Source organism: Bacillus rossius, chromosome 1, assembly GCF_032445375.1.
Source record: "Bacillus rossius redtenbacheri isolate Brsri chromosome 1, Brsri_v3, whole genome shotgun sequence".
NCBI lineage: Eukaryota > Metazoa > Arthropoda > Insecta > Phasmatodea > Bacillidae > Bacillus > Bacillus rossius.
Window position 1 is genome coordinate 162,620,295 of NC_086330.1, and position 16,916 is coordinate 162,637,210.

At 38.2% G+C, this 16,916-nt stretch overlaps 1 protein-coding gene across 6 annotated transcripts in view; it reads left to right on the forward strand.

Annotated features, from left to right (window-relative positions):
- LOC134527076 (trehalase-like) overlaps positions 1-16,916 on the forward strand; it is a 302,312-nt gene that overhangs the window by 160,868 nt on the left and 124,528 nt on the right. The window contains exon 1 of one of the 6 annotated variants that reach the window (XM_063359413.1): positions 10,928-10,978. The exons of the other annotated variants lie outside the window; for them this stretch is intronic. The gene's annotated coding sequence lies outside the window, so the exon portion shown is untranslated. Of the gene's footprint in view, positions 1-10,927; positions 10,979-16,916 lie in introns of those variants that run through there. 6 annotated transcript variants of the gene reach the window in all.

Genomic DNA, 16,916 nt, shown 5'->3' on the forward strand with positions numbered 1-16,916 from the left:
TATTTTTAAACATCTTCTCCCTGATGGTTTTTTCTGAGTGCTCGTATTTTTTCACATGAAATTTCGATAGATTTCTACATGTGCTTTTTTTTTCATGTGCTTCTGCTTTTTTTATCTGACAAGAATTTGATGATTTTCTCCGTGCATTTCAGCCTTTTTCATGTCAGGTCTTTATTGGTATTCTACATGTGTTGATGGTTATTCTTGACAATATTTTGGTGATTTTCTCCGCATGCTGCATGTTATTACTGACAAATCTTTTTTTTTCTATTGTTCGTGTGCTGTTGGTTATTATTGGCGAGAATTTCGTTGGTTTTTTTTAAGTGTGCTCCTGGTTTTTTTAGTGTGCTCCTGGTTATTCATGATAAAACAATCAATCTGTGCATCTTTTTCTATAAAAGATAAGCAAATGTACTCAGAGATTCGTTTAATTTGTGAATTCATGTTAGCAAATAAACTTTAATCAGACGGAGATTATACCCCCAAATGTTATTACTTGCTTGATTACTATATATCCAAATATATGAGAAACGGCAACTTTGAAGATGGTTTCCCTCTCCCCTTGAGTTACAGCGAAGCCCCTCCTTTTTTCGATCGTGAGTGAGCATTCCACATCCCACCAAGAAACTGTTTTGCATTTTTTACATTACAACTAATAATGACTGATACTATATATTTTTTCCTGATGTACACGAAAGTTTAAAATTGATAAATAGTGATTTAAGCAAATGTTTGTGTTCTCTCATTTATTACATTGAGCAAAATATGTAATCGAAGGTATATTATTTATTTTGTTTGTAACTGTTTTATAGTTGACTTTTTTTGTTAATATATTTACTTTGTCTCTCCCTAGATCATCTAAGCTTGTCAAGGTGATATTAGTACAGCTTCATCGCTGGAAAAGTAATATATACTATTTTATGTGTAAAATCTTTTCTTTCTGTCAAGGGGGCAGCACGAGTCTAAGAACGAAGTGTGTGCCTTTTTTGTTTTTCTTCATTTGATGTATTACTGTGTTCCATAATGAAGGAATGAATGATCCTTTCTTTCTAAATATAGCATTCTGTGATAGCATTCGCAGAATTGTGATTGAAAGGGCTGTCAGTTGCGTGGTGATTTTCTAGAAATATGTAGGTAGTGTTTTATATTATTCAATTATTTTGAAATGCATTATTTTAATGTGTTTCACTGGACTATGTTTACTGTTTCAGGAGGTCCACCTAGTCAGAGGTGAATCTGCATAAGTGAAGCGAGATAATTGCAATGCTTGCTAGCGCTTCTAGTGCAGTTTCGTCTCTAAGCGCAGGGGGCTTGGACTGGCGTGCAGTCATCTCATAGTGCATATGTTAAGTATGAGATTTGTGTGGTATCCAGACATCAGACCTATGGTTTGGGAAAAATGAAGATAATTGCGTAATAAAATGTTCTCGCATGCAAGGACTTGCACATGATGTTTCATCTCTAAAATTAACTTTGAAAAAATTTTACTTTTTAGCTCCTTTTCATACACAGATGTAAGTCTTGAGTAGTTTTCAAAATATCGTACTTCCTTCTGAAGCAATGCAGGGTGTATGTATGTATGTATGTGTGTGTAAATAGCCAAGTGTCTGTATTTCATGTCCAATTTTTTCATAAACAAATTAGCATCTTTAGCAGTTATTTTAATCAATATTTCTAACCTGAAGCTGCGCACTTCGTATGCACGGTCTCCTGCAATGTAAATAATGTATTGTGTAATAACAATTTTTTGAGGGATGTGGGGTGTATTTTTGCTTAGTTAAACTGTTGTTGTTTTTTGATGGATAAAAGTATTAATTCTGAGTCGTTGAAGGCAACAAGGACGTTCCATAGGCAATCTGTCAGCCCAATCCTAGTAAAGACTGGAGTGTTGTCCACTCGTTTTGCAGTATGGTTTCTGGTACCATCCAATCTACACAAAATTTAAATATTATGTGTTTTAATATGTTGCCTTTGTAAATTAAAGTAGCTTATGTGGGCAGGTATGTATTTCATCTCAGTGCACGCATGCGCACGCATGTGTGTGTAAGTGTGTGCATGTGTGTGGTAGGATGGTTAAGTCTAACATGTAAATAAAACCTGTATGAGATAATATAATTTTTAATTTCTAGATGCAGTAACAGCATCCTAGGATGAAATTTCTACCGTAAGGTTTAAGCAAAGTAATTTTTTTTGGTCTTACAGAATTTTAGCGTGATGTTGAAGCAGCATCATTGTAAAAGGGGAAGAGAGGGAGATGTTTTATTTGACCAATGAAAAGAGAGCTTAAGGAATGTCTCCTTAAATGGTTGTGAAAAGGATTGGTTCCTGGAACATCCGCAAAATGTGTCATACTGTGGATATTCAACAGAGTGTTCGCAATGAAATGCTATTAATTTTTAAACGAATGTTGGTCATAATAAATGTAGAATAAATTTTTTATGTTTTAGTTTTGTAATGTGTTCTTACTTTCAAATAAATTTATTAAACATATCCAATTTTTTTTTATTTCCTTGCATTAATAGTATTATCATTTAGCTACCTGTCTACCCGAGTGTCAGCTTGGCGCCACGAAGTCGGTGACTAACGGGCCTGTTGTAGCACGCACGTCATGACTGCAGCTAGATTGCTTCGTGATGACACTTTGACGAGCTGTTTGTGGCAGGCTCAGACATTCCTGAGCGCCTCATGGTGCCACAAAGTCGCGGACTAATGTACCTTTTATAACATGCATGGTCAAGTCTATTGTTTGGGTCCCCTCGGCACTGCGAGACGACATTCCTGAGTGATGAGTCACGATGCAGGCAGTGCCTCGCGCCCTAATCTCTAATCACCTAGGTCATTAGTGGTTTTACCCGAGAGTGGTTTCCCATGTTTGGCTGTCAGGTTACATTTCTACCCCCACCCCTCACAGACCTGCTACGACATGCACATGAGTCATGCCGGGTTTTCCGAAGACAATGGTACTTCCATGTACTACATTCCTATTGGCGGATACAACAGAAATACTCTGTTCCTAATGGTTTTTCCAAGAACAATCAGGTCCGAGGCTATAAAAGGACAGGATTAGCTGTCGGAGCTTCAGTGTGTTCTTAGAGTTTGAGTGAGCAAGTTCGTGTATGAGTTTCTCTGCTACCACGATTTCTACCGCCAACGCTACTTCGTGTTCTACAGCTACACTTCATCGTTTTCTGAGGTATGTTACATGTTTCGTTAACATTGCGTGTTTCTCAGCTTTTTTTAGGTTATCAGCTAGCTTGTTTTTTCTCTGTGCACTTATATGCAGGTAACCAGAAATTTTTCAGTTTAAACTTTTATCAGTACTTTAAATATTCTAGCATTTTTGGGATGTGCATTAGAGTATTTTTGAGGTTATGTAATCAATTATTCTTAGTTAACATTGAATATTTTTCAGCTTTAATTTTTATCAGTACTTTAAATATCCTACCATTTTTAGGATTGTACATGAAGGAGTAGCTTTGAGGTTATGTTTGCAACTTTTTAATTTAGTAACATTGCTAGTAGTTTAGGTTAGTAAGCTTGAGGGCTAGAGTTTTGAGGTTATGTTTGCAACTTTTTTTATTTAGTAACATTACTATCAGTTAAGGTTAGTAAGCTTGAGGGCTAGAGTTTTGAGGTTATGTTTGTAACTTTTTTATTTAGTTACATTGCTATCAGTTTAGGTTAGTAAGCTTGAGGGCTAGAGTTTTGAGGTTATGTTTGCAACTTTTTCGTGTTAACATCTAGCTACATTGTATTCTTAATTCTTTTGTTATAGTTCTCCGTGCGTCGAGCTACCGTTGCGTGTTCCGTACGTTTGACCAGTCTACCGATTGTCGTGATGATGACATCTACCATTCAGAAATGCCGTTTCTGCTCTGCTACATTCACGGCAGGCAACAACCGCTACCGGCACGAGCGTCAGTGTGCTGAGAACCAGCATCGTGACCACCAGCAGTGCCACCTATGTGGAAAGATGGTCGCACGCAGCGATAAGATGCAGCAGCACCTTGCATCATGCACTGGAGCTGTCGCTACATCTGGAATGCGGTGTAGCTTCTGCTACAAGGCCTTCGCCCGTGCTGATTTTGCTAGACGACATGAGAAGTCGGCTTGCGGTCTTAACGCAAACCGCATAGTGCATTCCTGCGAGAACTGCGCTAAGGAGTTCGCCAGGGCTGATAAGTTAAAAGCCCACATGAAGGTATGCAAGGGGCCTGCTCCACCTCCGACAAAGAAGCAGAGGATATTAGCAGTTAAGCCTGCAGTTGCGCCCAAGCCTTTGACCAGCCGAACAAAGGTGGTGACCGGGGCTGGTTTGGCCAATGCCCACGGTTTCATCACCGCCGAAGTGGGTTTCAAGGGCAACTTGAAGACGTACGTGGCAGAAAACACATCAAGTACTGCCAAGGATATCTGCTCGTACCTGAACTCCATCGAGGCAAAAATAATGAGCCAACTTGTAGAGGAGATAGAGGAGAACGGTCCACTCAAATTCAACATCGTGCTTGAGTGTGATTACGAAAAACCTGTGGATGTTAGCGAAGACAAGAGAGCGTTCAAAACCGTTAATGTGCCCCTCTACACAGTTCATGAGGTGGAGGAAGCAGTTACTGGGTCCATCTCTAAGATCTGCAAGGAGGAGGAAGACTACATGGGAAAAGGGTCCGGATGGACTTTGTCGGCCGTTAAGCGACTTCAACTTCGCATAAACAAGCTCGATCCACTCCGTGCCAGCTCCTACATCTCACTGCCTACCACCATCGAGTCAAGACATGCGGTGATAAATCCACAAAACCTCGAAGACCACATGTGTTTTAAGTGGTCTATTCTTGTGAAGTACGTGGAAGGGTGGAATCCTGAGCGTGTCAACCAGCGATACCATGACTTGGAAGAGAAATTCAACTTCACGAACATAGAGTTTCCTACTCCAATCAGGCAAATACCGCTGTTCGAAAAGCAGAACCCTGGAGTCTCCATCAACATTTACAGCATCGACGAGAATCTGAATGTTGTACCTGCACGAGTCGCTCCTGAAGAAAAAGAACTTCATTTCGATCTTCTGCTCTTGGTTAATGACGATTCGTCCCATTTCACATACATTAAAAATTTTTCTGCCCTGGTTCGGTCCCAAATCACTACACACGAGCAACGAATTCATGTCTGCAAAAGATGCTTCAAGCATTATGATGATCAGGATAGGGTTAGTGGGCTCACTGGTCTTCAGTGTTTGGAAAAACACAGTGAGCTCTGCAAACAGCATGCTGCTGTTCGAATGGAAATGCCATTCCCCGATCAAAATGGGCAGCCACCTGTTCTGCAGTTCAAAAACTTCCACCATGCTGATAAGATGCCCATCGTGGTATATTGCGACTTTGAAGCTATTCTGGAGAAAATCCATACATGCCACCCGAATCCTGATGAAGCATACACGCTGCGGTATCAAAAGCATAAAGCATACAGCTACTGCATTTATGTGAAAGCTGATAACACCATCATTCCTGTACACCTCACTTCAGCACTTCCATCAGAGCCTGAATTGTATCGCGGTTGTGACGCAGAGGATAAGTTCATCTCACGCATTGTGGAGATTGGTCATGATGTACAAAAAATATTTTCTACATCTGTTCCTATGACTCCACTCACACATGCACAGAACACTGCTTTTCTGCAAGCAAGAGTGTGTTGCTACTGTGCAGGAAAGTTCGGAGGAACTGCAAAGAAAGTTCGTGATCACAATCACTTTACCGGTGAATATCTGGGGCCTGCATGTAATGACTGCAACCTTCTCAGGCGCAGACCAAAAAAGTTGATTGTGTTCTTCCACAACCTGACGTACGACCAGAACTTCATTATCAGGAAGTTGGGGTACGACAGTAAAGACATCTTCATAATCCCGAATTCAGAGGAGAAGCTGATAACTTTTTCCAAGAAGTTGTATGATAAGTTCAGCATTCAGTTTGTCGATACGTTCCGTTTCATGAGTCGGGGTCTTGCTTCGCTCGCTGAGTTCTTGCCGGCAGACAAGTTTGTCAGTACTGCTGAGTTTTTCGCGCCTGATGAGTTGGAGTTGGTTACCCGCAAGGGTGTCTTCCCGTATGATTTTGTGGATTCTTTTGCTCGACTAGATGATACTAGTCTTCCGCCTATCGGCGATTTCTACAATAGTCTGACTGATTCCATGATTTCAGAGATGGAGTACGCTCATGCAGTGAAAGTCTGGGACAAGTTTCAGTGTGCTACTTTGGGGGAGTACGCTGACTTGTACCTAAAGACGGATGTTCTGATTTTGGCGGATGTATTCGAGAATTTCCGTTCCATCTGTTTGGAGACATACAGCCTAGATCCGTCTCACTATATTTCTTGTCCAGGGTTCGCTTTCGATGCAATGCTTCGAACTACAGGTGTACAGCTAGAGCTTCTTACCGATTATGATATGTACATGTTTGTGGAGGCTGGTATTAGGGGGGGAGTAGCGCAAAGCATTAAACGTCATTGCGTAGCCAATAACTCCTACATACCTGAGACATATGATGCATCCAAGCCATCCACATTCCTGGAGTACATTGATGCAAATAACTTGTACGGGTGGGCGATGTCTCTGCCGCTTCCAATTCGACATTTCCAATGGGCAGACACATCAATTGATGTCGTGTCTGTTCCAGATGATTCTCCTACAGGCTACATTATTGAGTGTGATGTGGAGTACCCTCCCGAGCTCCACGAAAGTCATAAAGACCTGCCATTTCTCCCCGTAAATCAGTGTCCGCCCGGCTCAAATCAATCAAAGCTGATGACAACACTTGAAAATAAAGAGCACTACATTGTCCACTACAAAAACCTACAGCAAGCAGTATCTTATGGGTTGAGAGTGACTAAGATACACCGAGTCCTACAGTTTGAGCAGTCGGCATGGTTGGAGCCCTATATTCGGCTGAATACCAACAAGCGGAAAGCAGCAGCCAACGAGTTCGAGAAGGAGTTCTTTAAGCTCGCTGTGAACTCGACATTTGGTAAACTGATGGAAAATAAAAGGCGGAGGCTCAAAATGGAGTTGGTGTGCTCTGAGAAGAGGTTCAAGAAGTTGGTTTGTCGTCCATCCTTCAAGGACCGTACAATGTACGAACCGAATTTGTCTCTAGTCCACCTTAATCACGAGACCATCATTTTCGACAAGCCGATCTATGCCGGACTGGCCGTACTAGATCTTTCAAAGACTCTCATGTACGACTTCCACTACAATACCATGAAACCCCGTTACCATGACAATATTCACATGATGTATATGGATACAGACAGTTTTGTGTATGAGATCCAGACAACAGACTTTTACTCAGACCTCAAAGCCAACCCTACACTGATGGCTAAATTCGACACCAGCTGCTACCCTTCCGACCACCCATGCTTCTCCCCCATCAACAAGAAAGCTGTCGGTAAATTCAAAGATGAATGTGGGGGAGAAGTGATGGAGGAGTTTGTAAGCCTACGGGCCAAACTCTACGCCTACAGGTGTGGTGGTAAGAGCGAGAAAAAGGCCAAGGGCATCCAGCGATGTGTGGTCAAAAACCACATAACATTCGATGACTACCTGGATGCCCTGCAAGACCACCGCACAATGAGGGCAGGCGTTAGAGCAATTCGCTCCCGTCAGCACATACTCTATACTGAGTACAGCAATAAGCTGGCCATAACGTGGGAGGACGACAAACGGTTGATCTGCGAAGATGGTATCCGCACGGTCCCCCACGGATATGTTGGATGCGATGAATAATTTTTTTTCTGTAAATAGTTTGGTTGTTGTTTCCATTAATTTTATAGTTTTTCTGTTGTTTTTTTTCGTTTTATAGTTTTCATTTTGTTGTACAGTTTATGTTTTTGCTGTACAGTTTTCATTTTTGTTATATAGATTATGTTTTTGATGTATAGTTTTCATTTTTGTTGTAAAGTTTCCGTTTTTTTATGTGTTGTTTCTGTTTTTGCCCAATTTTTGATGTGTAAAATATGTTCTTAATTTAGTAAATACAATTTTACCTACATATTGTTTATTATTTTTAATATAGAACCAATATCCCACGAGGTACTGATACTTATAAATGTCTTACAGAATGGTGAAATGCAATTATACACAAACATTAAAATATCTGCTTCCATGCAGCTTTTAAAACACGAGTACGCAAACATGAGAAGAGAATATTACTTGTGAGTTAGGACTCGGAAAAATTTCTCGTCCGCTAAGATGGAGTAATAAAGGTTTTTTTAAATTATCATTACTTTAACTAACGCATCCACAACGATAGTATTGATAACATATATTTTAGTTAAAACCTATAAGTGATAAGACTTTAAGAAAAAATGTCGGTTAAAACAGCAAAATGACTGTGGATTTTGTGGATTTTGTGGATTCTGTGGATTTTGGTCTATAAGGTTCATAACAATGTTGGTAGAGAATTGTAACTCGACCTTACATACACTAACATACTTTATAAACCTACAACCGATGATGACACCCATCATATGAAATCAAGATGGCAGTCTCCACTAAATAAGATGGCTGCCTCCAGCAGACAACGATGGTGTATATATTTTTTCCTGATTTTCTAAGTTAATAATTATGATTTTCCAAGATGGTGGATGTAACGAAAAATTGTAACAGGAATGAGTGGGGTGTTCGATGACGATGTTATTGTAACAGAGGGGTGGGGGTGCTAGATGATGTATTTGTAATTTAGAGGAGTGGGGTGTTCGATGCGTAGGTTTTTAATTAAAATTTTATTAAATAACATTTTTTTAATTTTATTTTAAAATTTTGATTATTTAATTTTTTTATAAATTTTAAATTTTTTTCCATTAAAATCGGATAATAAATAAAGATTTTTAAGATGGTGGACGAAACTCAAAATGGCGGAATGTTCTAGAAAACAAAATGGCGGATAAAAACAAAATGGTTGCCGGAAGTGACGTCATCCAAGATGGGTGCCGGAAGTGACGTAATCCAAGATGGCCGCCGGAAGTGACGTAATCCAAGATGACCGCCGGAAATGAAGTAATCAAAGATTGCCGCCGGATCCCCGGATCCCCCTCCCCCCTCCCCTGCCCCAGGACCTACTATATTTACCTACTAATGCGTATTCATCAAAAAGGAAGCACATTCGAAAAACACACGAACGGAAATTCAACTTGGTAGGAAACGATCTCATCGCCGGGATACTATCTCATCAGAGGGATACGATCTCATCATAGGAATCCGATCTGTCCAGGATACGTTAGGATACGAGCGGTGGGATACAGTAGGAAACTATCGGCAGATGCGACTGGTAGGATACGATAGGATACTACGAAAACTCAGTCTTAGATAGAAATCAGATTACAAGAAATAAAACAAATTTTGAAAACTAAATTATTTATTTATTTTAAATATTATACACATGGAAGTAAAACAAGTGATTATTGTATGTAGCCAGCTTTCCTTAGTTTTGGAGGAAACTTAATCGATGTACGAGTAGTATCCTCCACGAACCGATGCCACCAACAGTCGAAAACCGCCAGTCACATGAAGGCAAGGGCGGCTCCAGTGCCAAGAATACGCAGGGCCTCGCTACAAACAGACCCCGCGCTGGGCCTTATTTGATTTTCCTTGTTTGTTAAGTTTATTTTATACATACTGTAAAGATATATAGATATTAATGGAAAGAGGAAGACTTTAATGGTTGTTACCATGTAATATAACGTGCTGGTCAATACCTTACGATTTTACATGAGAAAAATGTTCTTAGAATTTATTGTCTCATGCAATTATTGCGACAAAACCAGAATTTCATCGTTAGCATTTATAAAACCAACCCGACTACAACTGAACAGGAAAGAATATCAACAATTCTTAACATAAATTAGAAGAGGCATAGTCGAAATTTAAGTTGCAGGTTGGCTTTATAAAGTTGTTTTGAAGGGGTTGTTCTTCAGACTCCCGAGGAAAGCTCCGGAGCCCACTGTTCCATGCCCTCCGGACCAATGGCTGAGGTTCCTCTCCAGAATATTTGGGCCCTGCAAGGGCCCCGCTACGTCTAGGGCCGCTAATCAATGGAGGTGTTTACGAACAATGTTGACAGAACAACGGTGGCAGGAAGATACGTAGACCATTGGTAGATACTACTGTCTAATCAAATACAAGTTACACTACACAGACTATGTTAATGCGGCTTTATACTGCAGGGCTAACTATACCTGGATTTTCGCTTCACGGTCAAGTTCGAGACTTCCGGATTCCATGATATGATGCTCCGTACCACCTACTCAGTGCTCATAACTAATAAATTTAGTCGGTGGTTAGATGCGAATGATTAATGCTTGTTACTTCAAATAGATTAGAGTTTCACACTTTATTTATGCACAAATATGTAACAAGAAGAGTCATGGTACAAGTTTTGTTTAGTAAAATATATTGTGGATTCATATTAGTTCGGTACTTTCATAGAAGTTTTGAAGTGTAGATAATTATACTGTAATGAAGGCGAAAAAGTAAATTTCGAAAATGTTAAGTAATTTAATTTTGTATCAGAAGCATATCTTAAAGGACTAATTTCGGGTTTTACGCCTTTCTGCTTCTCAGGTCCATGTGTGTGCATAGGTCCTAAATGAGTTGTGAGGCTGTGATAAAAACGTATATTATATCGCTTGCCTGGGATTTTAATTTGGAAGGACAGTGTCAATATTGGATGCCTAGTTTATAACCATCAAAAGTTTTAAGTTAATTTCCTACATCATAGATTACACAAGCAAGTTTATTAAAAAAACTATTAGAATTATAAAAAAAAAGTTTTATTCATAAATGCTGTAGAGTATTGGCGCGTTACTGACTTTTAAGCCGGGCGATTTTGACGTAATTCCCCTGATATGGAAGTTTATCACAGTTTTCTTATCAGGTAGATAATAACACACAACTGCTCCAGTGTAACGCAACCACATACTTGTATAAACAGCTTGGGTAAGTCCTCTGTATTTTTTTCCTTCAAATTATGCATATGTATAGTTTTTTTTAATGTCCAGTACACATGTTATGATTTTCTGTTAACTTACAAGGGTTAATTTTCTGTGATTCAATGGTATCTTTTATAAATATAAATTTATTTAATTGAAAATCATTCCTAATGTAACTGTACTATGGACCAAGAAGTTATTAAATTATAAATAATTAAGAAAATAATACTTTATTACGTACTATAATTATAAATCGATTGTCGCGTAGGCCTATTTGCTGTAATAGTTTGGGAGCTTGGCTAAAATTAAATCTATCCACGTTCTGATTGTTAGCATACGTGGGTTCAATGTTCTTATTATTTAAACTTCTCTCACATCACCATCTAAGCACTGACATTTTCCTTTGTTTTCACGGTGTATAGGTACTCTTTGATTGATACGTATACGGATACGAAACACAAAATGCTAGTAAACCTCATTAAAATATCCACTGCCGTACGATACATATAGGCACATGTATTTATCAGGTATTATGATATAAATTCTACAGTATCTTAAAAGTAACTCCACTGTTGTTAAGTATAGTTTTTTCTTTAGAAGTGTTGTTAGATAATCAGAACTACAGTTTTTGTATCGATTCCTTTAATTAGGAGTCGAATGAATTTCCTTCTGTATCTGTAACTTTCAGTACAGAACATGCCAATTTTAACTAAAAATAGTAAAATTGACGCAAAATTATTTTTTAAGTCGTGTGCGATCATCCATTGTAGCCTTCAGAGAAATTAATGTAAAGTAAATTAAGTAAAAAAGGCATTCCCTTGCTCAAATAGGAAGATTTCGACTGTTATAGATTTGGAAATAGCTATATATAAAATAAACCAAATTAATTTTGTGAACGTCTGTGAAACAATTTAATATTTACAATGTATTATAGTTTATTTTGTTATGTAGGCTACAGTATTTAATCCAATGATAGTAAAAATGCCGCAAAAATATCATAACATGATTTTTGGTTATATATTCACCGTGGAAAATGTTTAACAAAATACTATTTAACATTAATAAATACGTGTGTCATTGTTTACATTAGGTGATTTTAAATATCGAGGTTATAAAATCTTAAGCCAATGATACGGCCATGCACATAGTAAACAAATCACTCTGCCTCTAATCGTAAGTTGTGTGTGTAACAACTTTTGCCCTGTACTTTACAAGATGGCAAATGTTTCAAGAAAACGATCTCCCACCGTAATTTTATCAAATAATATATTGCGTGGCGATTATTTAAAAAAAATTCATGGTGAGTCAAAGTTCCTCAAATGGTCTCATGCATTTTATGTATGTCGTCTTTAAAAAAAACACCTAACAAAATTTATTTTGCATATAAATATAACTTAATTCCTTTCTTAAAAAAAGAGTAAGCGAGACTTTCAGTACGAGCAAATTCATGTGTTTTCATGTTGCAATTACACTTACCTATAATACGAAACTCGGACATGAAATTTAACTTAGAATTCTTTAAAATCATGCCGATAGTGATATATATGTATATACACACACACATACACGCAAATTGTTTTTTCAACTACATTTCTGGACGCGAACCACACGTAGTTTCGCACCCGCCGCAAGAATTCATTGCTGGAGCAGCTACGTCGACTATCGAATCATTCGATTTGCAGAACGAAAGGTTTAACCAAATAATGAAACGGCTCCGATAAAAGCGGAAAAGACTTTAAAAAACACTAAATCCCGGCATTGGCCTGATTTTTACAAGGAATGATATTAAAATACCGCCCATCTTGTTAAGAATTTCTTAGGCAATTAATACTGTAACGTTTCCCTTTGTATTTGTGAACTTTTGTTCGCACCATCCGCCACGTATGGCAGCGCTGTGGTTGTTACACATTTCCGTTCCATGTGATTACCGTTGCATTCACGAAATTACTCCCACAAAATGCAGTATACCTATAGCTAAGATGTTACACATAGAAATAAAAAATATATAACTCAGTTAGAACCAACTGCTTGGAGCAGGCTACAGACACTACATTGAATTGATAAGTTGTACAACTGGTCTTGCACTGGTTGTTTTTTTAATTTCCTTTTACTCGTTCCCTCGACGCGACGTGCTGAGTTTTCCTCCTCAGTACGCTTTCTCTCTCGCGGCTCACTGCTCGCCGGATGTTTGGTCCGCGAAGACCATGGACCAGTGACGAGGCAGACTGTGCACGCCAGCTGCGCAGTTGAGAGTGTATGTCCCGTTCCGGGTCAATATTCTATACTTGCGTTCCACGCGGTTCAACTTGCCGACTTTTTTATTGGCTGAACTTTAAAACATTACAAACACACACCTACACACATACACGCACACACACACACCAACACATACACACACACACACATATATATATATACATATATATATAACGTTTTGAATAATTAGCTGGCAAATTTGCATTTTTTAAAACTTTTTGTGCAGTATAGGAATATAAAACTGGAACTATTTTATATTTAAAGTCCATTTACTGGCTGATAAGCGATATGATTTATTTTCTTTCCGAATAAAAATATTTAATTCTACCTGGTCTTTTAAAATCTACAAAACAGTTATACTTTTAAAAGGTAAAATACTATTGAAGGAATTTTTTTGAAAGAATTTCAAACCATACCATGAAGTAGCCACCAGCATTGCCTTTAAACTAAAATAGTTTAAATTATTTATTCCATTTGGTTCTCCTTGTCTATACTGCAAAATAATGTTAAAAATTAAACTTAAACTAAGTATATATGCAAAGAGTATGTAATTTTTTTTATTATTTGAAGTTCGGCCACCAGTAAGTCTGCAAGTTTAATAGTGTTAAACGTTAAAATATAATAATGACTTTTTTACGGTATATACACCCTTAACACACTGCGGGCTCGACATCGAGTGGTGGATGAATTTGGCACGTCGCGTCGTCGAGATGGTAGGGTTTCTCGGTGCACTCCCGTTTCCCCCCACTCATACATCTCGTCGTTCCTCGATCATCATCGTCATCTCATGTAGTCTCAGGAGAACCATCCAAGTTCTCTGAAACCTGATAATTTAGGTCAACGCCTGTCCTATGATTGTAAACGAAAATTTCAATTTTTTTTTGTAATCAATCTCTGAAATAGAGAGACATGCCGAAGCGCTGTCGTAGGTTAGCTTTCCAGCCGGAGAAGAAAATTAAAAAAATAAATAAATGAGTAAAATAAATGTGAAAGAGTCATCCAGTACTCAACAGACTTTTATAAAACATCCCTCGGTAATGAGCCAATTCTTATGTTCTCATGTTGCAAACACACTTATAGGCTAACACGAAAATTGGATACGAATTCTTTCAAATAATGCCGAACGTGATAAATATACACAAATTATGTTCTGAACGCGAATCACACGTAGTTTCCGCACCCGCCGCTAGAATTAACAGCCGGAGCAGCTACGTCGACTATTGAATCATTCGATTTGCAGAGCGAAAGGTTAAACTATATAATGAAACGGCTCAGACAAAAGAGAAACAAATACTTGAAAAATATTAAACCCCGGTTTTGGACCTGATTTTCGACAGCGAATTTCATTGAAACACTGCCCATCTTGTTAAAATTCATGAAACCTATATAGTTTCCGTTTGGTTTTGTGAACTTTGGTTCTCTTCATCCGCCACAGGTGGCAGCACCGTGGTTACACATTTCCGTTCCATGCGACTTCCGTTCCATTCACGAAATTACTCCTGCCAAATGCCGTATACCGAGAGCTGAGATGTTACACATAAATTAAAAAAAACATCTTGGCTTGTTCGAATGATGGTGTAGTTTATTCAGGGTCAACTGAGCAATTTTATTGAAAGGTGCCTGCGCAAGTCGTATTCCGTTATGTTGAAAGCTCGCAGTATCCGCAACCAACCTTGAGCGTCATGTTCATGTGTTTTGGAGTTTAGACCTTCCGTGCGCTGTCACAGGACGCGAACTGTTGGCGGAGAAAGTTTAGATTATATATATTTTTTTAAATATTTCTTTATACTTTTATGGTAGTGTTTATTGTTTAAAACTGGCTTCGTTAGAAAAAGAGTAATATTGAAACTGTTAATGTTAAGCCATCGCTAAATTTTTTCTCACCTGTTATCGTAATTAAAAGTAATTATTCAACTTTCTCTCTTTGTTTTTATTTCACACATGAAATTTTCTTTCAATGTCTCTTAGTCTGTATCAATGAGAGAAAAAAACCTGTTACAAAATTCAGCCATCCAAGGTAAGGCTTAAATTGAAGCATTTAAAGAATAATATTATATACGAATTAATACAAAACTATCTAAGATGGAGCGCGAAGATAATTTTTTAATTCTTATATATATTAAAATATGAAGCCACTGCTTGCAATACAAAATATATTACAAATTATTGTGGCTCGACAGGGTAGGCTGCAAGAAACTGCAGTAAATTTACGGACTTGTGAACGCAGAATTTAACTCAAATAAACGAAGCCTTCTCCGTAATTTAAAATAACTGATTCTTCGTAGAAACCAAGTGGTATTTCGACATTATAGTTGCACGTTCCAAATGAAGGTGGACAAAAGAAACGTGTTCTTAGTGTAGACTTAAACAGTTTTTGAATGATTTGTTAATATACCAAGAATATTCTTTTGGATTCGTGTTCACAGTAAGTTAACTCAGTGTCCGTAAATTTACGATCCCCGGATAACTTGTAACCAGCTTTCTTCGTAAATTGAAGGTGAAAATTATAAATAGTGTAACGGCACTCGTGAAATAATGAGTAGGACCAGCAGTGTGTTAAAACGATGTAGCATTGCGTATGTTTTGTGGTTGGATGGGTTTATTTCAGGTGCATATCTACTGTCCGCACATCAATCACAGCCAGCGTCCTGAATGGCCCGGCCTAAATAAGACAGTGGCTTCTCTTGCAGACGGCCGCCAATCACAAGGCAACAATGGCTAGCGTGTGCATAACTTATTGCAGTCTAGTGAACGATCTGATTTTTTTCGCGAAAAAAAAAATATCTACATGCGCCTAGAATGTTTTTTTTTTTTCTCCAGGCAGATACAGACTTCAGCCACTTGGTAAAATTCAGATTGTTACAAGATACAAACATTTGGGAAATTATAGCAAATGCCATGCCCTGCCAAAACATTTTGACGAAATAACGCAACATCGAGAGTATCGCACAATATCGAGAGAAAAATTCCGCGTTGCACGTTGGATGTGAAACCACAGCCTTGACGAACTCGCAGATCTGTGGCTCTAGCAGACACTGGCGTCGTTCGAAACACTAGTGCTGAAATACACTTACACTCAGGAGTTTTTTTTTTTGTGTGAATGGAACAGAAATATTAATGTAAAATTAAAGACATTTGTAAATTTGTACAATTACATTAAACTAGTGTTCGCAATAATACTGACTTTGGATTCTTACCCGGGAATTTATGCTCTTTTTTGTCCTAGTACCTCAACTAGCCAAAAAAAGCTATTTGTAAACCGTTCCTTAAATAGCTTTCCAGTATTAACTGCCCACATTAATAAGCACAATAAAACAAAATAAAGTCAATTTAATATTTTATTATCTTTTCAATGGCTTGAAAAAATTTTTGCTCCAATGAAACATCAACCAAAATAGTAGATTAAGCTCCAATTTTCGTAAGAAATACTCAGTATTCTCTCGAAAAATGTATTTCATGTGTGAAAAAATAGCCATAGCCGAGTGTTGTACAAATTAAAAATATCTCTCTTGTAGTATAAGAAACTATATCTTGGCAACAGGTTTCCAAATGAATCTTTTGTGAAAGTCCAGAAAATTGTTTTCTTGTAGCGACTGTAGCATACAGCGACACCGGGGGGGTCGGATGAGCAGTCGCCCGCCCCAGCGCTTGGCTGGAGTGGTCTCGGGAAACTACGGGAAACCATCGAT